The sequence below is a fragment of the Amblyomma maculatum genome, chromosome 5 (assembly GCF_055883805.1).
Source record: "Amblyomma maculatum isolate TAMU_Amacu chromosome 5, ASM5588380v1, whole genome shotgun sequence".
Taxonomy (NCBI): domain Eukaryota; kingdom Metazoa; phylum Arthropoda; class Arachnida; order Ixodida; family Ixodidae; genus Amblyomma; species Amblyomma maculatum.
Window position 1 is genome coordinate 131,345,384 of NC_139348.1, and position 9,173 is coordinate 131,354,556.

A 9,173-nucleotide genomic window follows, 5' to 3' on the forward strand; every position below is an offset into this window, starting at 1 on the left:
TGTCACGCCACGCTTTCCGGTCTCTCACTATCTTCATAACATCACATAACTTCATCTGCAGTGCCTCGAGGATGCCATCTAACCATCGCGTTCGCTGCCTACCCCTTCTCCGGCAACCCTCAATCTTTCCCAACATCAAATATTTCTCCAGCGACTCCTCTCTTCTCATCAGATAACCTAAGTAGCTGAGCTTTAACTTTACAATTTGACCCTCCAATGAGCAGTCAGGGTTTATGGTCGACAAAATCGACTGATTTGATCTTCTGGCAGTCCAAGGAACTCTAAAGAGTCTTCGCCAGCACCACAATTCAAACGCGTCAATTCTTCGGCGGTCAGCCTTTTTCACAGTCCAACTCTCGCATCCATACATCACAACTGGAAAGACTATAGCACGAGTTATACGGATCTTGGTTGGCAGACTAATGTCTCTGCTCTTTACTAGGCGGTCAAGGCTAACCATTGCTCTCTTTCCCATAAGCAGGCGTCTCCTAATTTCATGGCTGCAGTCTCCTTCCGAGGTAATCTTGGAGCCCAAGAACAGAAAATCTGTCACAGCTTCCACTTCTTGTCCATTGATGCTCAAGGACTTGATAGGGCAAGACGCCATGATCTTTGTCTTTCTCATGTTCAGTTTAAGCCCAAACTTCTCATTCTCTTCTTGTACGCGCATCAGAAGTCTCTTGAGTTCCACATCACTTTCTGCCATTAAAGTGGTATCATCCGCATATCTAAGGTTGTTGATACGTTTTCCAGCAATCTTCACTCCAGCTGAAGACTCGTCCAGAGCGGCCTTCGTCATGATGCACTCTGCATATAGGTTAAATAGGCAGGGCGACAGTATGCAGCCTTGCCTCACTCCTTTCTCGATCGGAAACCAATCAGTAAGACCATGCCCAGTTCTGACTGTGGCCTCTTGCCCCTCATACAGGTTCCTGAGGAGACAGATGAGGTGAATTGGAACTCCCATTTCTTAGAGAGCTTGCCACAATCTGCTGTGATCTACACAGTCAAACGCTTTCGCATAATCAATAAAGCAGAAGTAGATGGGTTTTTGGAACTCTCTTGCTTTTTCCATGATCCAGCGAAGGTTAGCAGTTTGGTCTCTAGTTCATCTGCCCTTGCGAAACCCAGCTTGCACGTCCGGAAGCTCCCGATCCACATACTGCTGCAGCCTAGATTACAATATTCTTTTTTGAAATATTTCCCTCTAAACGAATAATTATTTCTTCAAGAAAAAGATTAAGCCCATTGGTCATGCCTGTTGCTACCATTATTTTGATGGTGCATCTTGCATTGTATATTGCGTTCTAAAGCATGTGCAAAAATTTTACGTCCTCACACGGCGAGCAGTGCGGCCTAGTCGGTGAAGAGTGATAACTTAATCTTGACATAGGCTGCGCGTAACAGAACTGTCAATTAAGTAACTCGAGGCTAAGAGCCGGGAGACGACAGTATGGTTGTCATTAAATGCACATGCAACACACTGGGGCGATGTGTGTATTTTCTTGCATATGTGCTTGCTTAGAAGTATGGTGTGGTATGTTATGGTACATTCATGGTATGGTATAATTAGTATAGTGTGAGACAAGGCCACGGGAGGTTCACTTTTTTATTGCGAGACAAGCGGAAGCCGCAGCTACCAACTAGCAACATTCGGTCAACCACCCCGGCGGGGTGGCGCAGTGGTTACGGCACTCGACTACTGTTCCCAAGGACGCGGGGTCGAATCCCGGCCTCGGCGGCCGCTTTTCGATGGAGGCGAAAAGCAAGGCGCCCGTGTGCTGTGCGATGTCAGTGCACGTTAAAGAACCCCAGGTGGTCGAAATTTCCGGAGTCCTCCACTACGGCGTCTCTCATAGCCTGAGCTGGTTTGGGACGTTAAACCCCACAAACCAACCAACATTCGGCCAACCGTTTGTCTTCTTCATAGGTATAGATGACTGATGACGATAAATAAGTACAAATAAAGATAACGTTCATGCAAAGCTCTTGCGCTTTTGCCTCTCCGGAACAAAAGTGACCATCCTAGATTGGCGGGTAAAGTATTTGAACTGCGACATGCGCACTATCTTGGTGCCGCAACAACGACGGGCGATGCAGGGGCGATTAGATAGTTCAAAGGGGATGTTTCTCAGCCACTTTATTGACCCGTACATAGCCCTGGGACAAACATCCCATTTTTTCTCTTTTTCTTCCTTCTCTCTCTCTTTAATATTCTCGCCTTCTTTCTTTCTCCTCTCTCTTTTTTATCTTCATTATTTTTCTAGAAAGACACCTGGACTGACACCGGAAGCACAAACTCATTTTTTTCCATTCGCTTTTTGCGAGAAAGCAGAAAACACAAGTCAAGAAATCTAACAAAAACAGGTAGCATGAGGGCAACCTTGCGTGAACATGTCACGTTCATAACCTTTGTCAAGAATAACAGCTGCGCGGAGGTAATGGCCTTCGCGGAGTGGCGCTGGGTGCCATATGCTGTCGAAGCGGCCACATGTGGTTCAACAAACTCTGATATATGGCACGCATAAGAAAAATGCAAAATTGTACTTCAGCTCCCCCATTGCAACTTCCTGTTGAGTGGGTGTACGTTTATCAGTTGTTTTTAAAACTTGTATAACAAGTTGTATTCTATTCCCGAGACGCTGTGTGTAAAAATATAAAACACCGCAGGAAAGACAGGTACCTACTGCCGGTACCTTGCAGACAGCTGCAAGGTACCGGTACTGTCTGCAAGGTACCAGTACTTTGCAGACAGGTGCAAGGTACCGGTTCTAACTGCATCTTTAATTTGCAAACAATCACCGCACGATATAAGATCAGAGCAATCACGATCAGTCGGTCAATATAGCATATTGATTTAAACGTACATCCAAGACTTACATGTCGTGGAGGAGCAATACACACTCTATTCAGCAGTGGCTAGCTTTTCGGTCAGCTTAGTTGCTACCCGCCCTGGTGGTGCAGCGGTTAAGGCGCGTGACTACTGTGCCCACAGATGAGGGATCGAATCCCGGCCGCAGCAGCCGCTTTTCGACGGAGGCGAAAAACAAGCCGCCCGTGTGCTGTGCGATGTCAGTGCACGTTATAGAACCCAGGTAGTCAAAATTTCCAACGGAGTCACTCATAGCCTAAGTTGCTTTGGGACGTTAAACCCCATAAACCAAACCAGTTCTGTTCCTCATTGATTGTTGGTCATGGATCACTATGAAACAATATCTGAAAGAAGGGAAATATTATTCCAGAAGAGTACTGAAACCAGACGCAATTCATTGCCTGTCCTGCTGGAACTACACTGTTTTCAGAAGGGCAGTTTTATGTTTAAAAAAGAGGCATTCGTGTAAGATTATTCATCACATCTGCTCTTTTTATGTGGTTATTTTTCTCTGTGATTGATGAGAGCATTCAAGCTAACCTTTCTGAATTTTATGTCAAAGCGTGTAATGACATAAAAATGATTATTTTCATCCTATGTGATGCTAAATTCTAGATGATGTCGATAGAAAAGTACTGCACATTCTTTTGAAACAAGGCGCAGGGTTAAAGTTATCCTTAGGAATCCCGTAATCAAGACCATATCCAGTTCTTAGAGGTTTAGTTTTGCGTGCCCTCGTTAAGCTATCAGCAATCAAATGCAGATAAAGTGAGCTGTTCGTTATGGCATAAAAAGAGAGCCAATAGCTACTGATACAAAGTATAGCTTAGAAGCTGTTTTGTTTTTTATGATTGTGAGGTGTAATTTCTACGTGGAAACAACTGACTAGAAAGAAGAGAACAAAACCGTGTGCCGTTGGTGGGATACGAACCCACCACCGCATTTGGCATCCAGTGATATGCACCTGAGATATGGAGGCGGCTGATTAATCATCTCTTTTCTTAGATATTTGTGCAGCTTGCAATTTACCATTGAGAGTATTCGTGTAAAATGGTTATCTTAAGCAGAACGAGCCCAGAACGCTTGCGCGTGAAATCTCTTGCTTGCACCGGAAATCTCATCTTCAAACAGGTACTTCACAACCTCGGCGCTCCATGTTTCCAAAAGTCCTCATCACTTGTCTTCAACTCCTTATTACGGTACTCAAACGTCCCTCACTCCTGACACAGTCACGAAGTTACTTGCACCATTAAGATTCTTGCTTCACATCGAATCCCTCAAAGAGCAACGACGCATCTCCAGTCGAACTGCTGTTTACGCAATTGCAAATCACTGCCTTGCCTATATAGAGATATAAGCACAAAGGGTCTTGGAGGTGAAGTTTCACATGGCCTGCCATTTAGGCTCATTGCATGGCCGAGTCGGATGCAATGGCACTTTGAAAGAAGTCACTTTCTAATAGCTAGAAGTGGACGACCCTGTACCACGTTCTGTGACATTCCTGGGTCTCAGGAGCACCAAGGCCACATTCTTTGGAGCTTAAAACTCCCAGTCCACCTTTAGAGAACTTTTATTGCCCAACACTAGAATGCGGAATATGAATTTTCGACACATCATGCAGTTCAGGCAAGTCAGTGTCTCCCACACATGCATTTCGTCCTGTTTATTTATTTGCAAAATAAAAGCGAACGACTTATTTCAGCGCTCAGTATTGAGGGTCTTATTTTAAGTCGCCAACTTAATTGGGCAGTTTCTAGAGTCTCAAGAAAGAAGACCGACGCTCTCCAATGTCGAGGAGGGTGAGGTAACGTCTCAGAGATGCCCAGCAGTGCTCGTTGAGGTCGTCCAGTTGAAGGCGGCTATCTTCTCGCGGGTGGCATACCACCCGCTCTCACACCATTTTAGCAAGTCGCATGAACTAGTTCATAGACCACAGGCACCCAACTGGTTCGTGGAACATCGCGGCTGGCTCGGACTTGCTGACTGACGACCTTCCCCACCAACAGATTGTGACGGGACATGCGTTCTAGTGCTGTAGCATGTAGCATGAAGGCAACCTTGCGTGAACTCATGTCACGTTCATAATCTTTGTCAAGAATAACAGCTGCGCGGAGGTTATGACCTTCGCGGAGTGGCACTGGGTGCCATGTGCTGTCGAGGCGGTCACATGTGGTTCAACAAACTCTGATATATGGCACGCATCAGAAAAATGCAAAATTGTACTTCAGCTCCCCCATTGCAACTTCCTGTTGAGTGGGTGTTTGTAAATTTAAAAAAAACTTGCATAAAAAGTTGTATTCTAGTCCCAGGACGCTGTGTGCAAAAATAGAAAACACCGCAGGAAAGACAGACGACAGAAAGCTGCAAGGTACCGGTTCTAACTTGCATCTTTAATTTTCAGAAAGTCATCGCACGATATAGGATCAGAGCAATCACGATCAGCTTAACTTCAATGCAGAAAGCTGAAACGCGGTACAAAATATAAACTGTCTGATGTGTCATAAGTATTAACTTCAAATCAGGAAGCTGGAATGCGGCACAAAATAAAAACCGTCTTACATTTTATAATAACTTGGAGTCACTGTCAAGGAAATTTCTTGCGAAATTCCGAGGTATCTTAAAGGAACGATGAAGATCGGTTGTATGTATCGGTTACCCTGTTTTATATTTATTTATTTATTTATTTATTTATTTATTTATTATTATTATTATTATTATTATTATTATTATTATTATTATTTATTTATTTATTTATTTATTTATTTATTTATTTATTTATTTATTTATATAATAAATACTGCCGACTGCACTTTGGCAGTCAAGGCAGGAGTGGACAAAACTCAAAAGCATAAAAAAGTAGTAACAGAAGAGTAGCATTAAAGGAGTATTACATTACGATGACAAAAACGCATTTAGGTCCATCATCATCATCATCATCACCAGCCTGACTATACCCACTGCAGGGCGAAGGCCTCTCCCATATTTCTCCACTTAACCCGGTTCTGTGCTGGCTGCATCCACTTGACCCCTGCGAACTTAACCTCATCCGGCCACCTAACTTTCTTGCCGCCCCCTGCTACGCTTTCCTTCCCTTGGAATCCAGTTTGTTACCCTAAGCGACCATCGATTATCCTCTCTTCGCACTACATGTCCTGCCCATGCCCATGTCTTCTTAATTTCCACTAGAATGTCGGTAACTTGAGTTATTTCTCTGACCCACTCTGCACGCTTCCTATCTCTTAATGTTACCTCTACCATTTTTCGTTCCATAGGCCTCTGCGTTGTCCTCAACTTAAGTGAACCCTCTTGGTTAGCCTTCACGAGAAGCAAAGGAAATACAGGTAAATCATCCAACGCCAGTCAAAGTTAGTGAACAGAATAAAAAGAAATAAACCGAAGTACACTATACACTAGACACACTACTGCTGTAATAAGACGAAAGAGCAGAAAGAACGATTCCGGAGGTACCAGGTAGGTAAATATCGCATTACTGTCGGTTCCTCTCAGAAACGATGCACGAGAAGAAAGAACACGAATATGTTTTTGTTTGGCACCTCGGCTTCAAAATAGTCCTTTCATGTTTGTTACGGGTAACTCGCGTTGCGTTGTATTGCGTTGCGTTGCCCCGCACCTCCACCAAATGTAGAAGCACTACGTCGAGGACGGCGTCGAGGTCGGCTGGGAAACCGGGCGATCAAGGCCAACACAAGCTGAGCGATGGCTATGACCTGAGTCGCTTTGGGCCGTTAAACCCCACAAACCAACCAACCAACCAACCTGCGCGATGGCAATTCCACAACTGCTTCCTCTTCGGCAGCGTCCAGCGAAGAGGACCATTTTCTTCTTCACATATGTAACTCTAAAATTCCGTTGTATTATATTTAACAACGTGCATTCAAGCGCGGGAAAGCCAGATCGGCGGAACAAATCAGGCACCGAGACCTGCCGATTGTAAGCATGATAAATAACCCAGAGCGCTTTCCTCTGGACGCCTTGAAGAGTTATTTCCGCTTTTGTGCGCGGGTCCAATACAGCGTAGGCGTATTCGAGCGTTGGCTGCACAGCTGATGTGCATGCTGTCAGTTCAGTTTTGCTCGTGCAATGCTTTGGCGATATTTTAATAACCAATGTTTTTTTTTTTTTTTTTTTTTTTTTTTTGACGCTTCTGAGACAACGGGCTGAATGTGTACGCTCCAGTTCAGGTTGTATGCCATGGTTACCCAAGATATTTTGCTCGAGTCACTGAGCTGATCTGAAGACTATTACTTTTGTAAATACATTGGAGCGGTTGTTGCTTTCGTGTCACTGTCATTTTAATGCATTTAGAGCTGTAGCTGTTTATACCCACCTCCCAAGTAAACCACCAGCTGAAAACTGCTGTTGAGTAGTGACTTAGGAGAGCGGCCTTCGAGTGATATAATACTATGGTATATAACGTAGTTGTCGGCGAATAACTGGAAGCATCCGTGTTTTGAATTACAGGTCGTTGAGATAAGGAAGAGAAGCGGCTCAAGATAGAGCCCTGAGGCACTCCTGAAAGTACCTCTCCTTTTGGGGAGTGAGAATCAGATATCTGAACAAACTGGTGCCGCTGTGTAAGGTAGGAATTTAACCATTGTACTACTTGATTATTCAACAGGAGCCTAATTTTAACCTAAAAGTTGCAGTGCAGTGCCCGCTTAAACGCTTTTTTTTTTAAGTAAATGAAAATGAGGTCAACTTGCCTGTTATTGTCTAGTGACATCATAATCACATTTGTGATATGAGTTAGCTTCGTCACTGTCGACATATCTTGCCGAAACCCGTGGTACTTTTCAAGAAAAGAAATCTGCTTCTTCTAGAAATGAGTTTATGTGCTTGAAAATAATATGTCCAATTATCCTACCGGGATTATATAACAAACATATTGGAATAAAATTCTCCCGCAAAGCTTTTGGTAGATTTAAGTGGGTAGTTTGAAATTCGGAGACTGAGTTGCTGCTCTTGAGGAATACAGAAAAAAAAAGTCGTCTTTAAGGCAGTCTCGAAGTAGAGCGCTTCGGCAACAACCGTCTTATTAAGGATGAAGTTTGTTAACCGGGTCTTTGTTTCTCTATGAAAGATGCGTCCATAACTGTTATACAGATTCACGAAGAAGGATATACATTATAATTTCGCTGCAAACCTAAATTACGTAACCAACAAAAGGTCAAAACCTAAATACAAGCGTCTCCGTTTTCGCAAGCAGTATTCAGTGTGGCGGTACAAATTTCTTTTCTTCGTGAAATCCACAGGCTAGTAAACGACGCCACTGATTTTAAATGGAAGTTTCCTTTTTTTCTCGAGAGGGCGTCATGCGTTTGAATCAGTAGGCGGAAGATTTGAAAGCCAATTTTCCCGACAATAAATGGGTGCTTTGCCGGGAGACAGTTGCCCACACAGCCACAAGCAATTGCTGAACACATATTTATGGAAACGAGTGGTTAGTTGCAGTCGCGCTCAGTGACACTTTATAGAAGTATAGACATGTAGTGTCTTCTATTTTTTCTACATTTATTTAATCAGTTTCCATTGGTCCAAAACAGATGGACTGCCACTCAAGAGCCCTGCATAGCTGAATTAATTGTTATCATGACCTTTATCAATAGCACGGGATAACGTTTAGGATACGGCGGATGGGATGGATGGATGGACGTTTTGAGCGTCCCCTTTGAAACAAAGTAAAGGGGGGGGGGGGGGGGGGCTGATAGCCCATCACCATGGTCAAGCTTTCTTTTTTATGTTTTTTTACTTGATAATCCGTCAACTTTAACGACTTTCCTTTCAGCCCTGGATTATCTTCAAAATCCTCGTGTTTAATTTCTATTTAGGTTTTATGCGTCCCCTCTCTGCCATTTATTCACCAATCTTCCAAATGTCTCTTGCTTACCTCTACCGTCGATTGATTCGCGCTTCTTGCGTTACATCACAACCTCAGGACCTCGGCTAGAGGGACCATGTCCGCATCGATATCGGGATGGATACTGCCACACTCCAATATACGATGTTCAATTGTTTCTGGACATCTACCGCACATTAGCACAAGTTTGATCTTCTTGATAGAACTTCCTTCTGTAGCTTCGCGTTTTAAAACATCCTGATCTAGCTTTGAAGAGAAGGCCGCTACCTCTTGTGTTGTCATAGAACGTTTCCTTCTTAATCCGAGTTTTTTATTTTCCATATATGTCTAGGGTCGGCTTCTTTTCCGTTGAATTATTCCAGTGTTTAGCCTCTCTGTCCTTTTCCTGTAGTTTAATGTTCTTTATTTCTCAGCCCTGCCTTC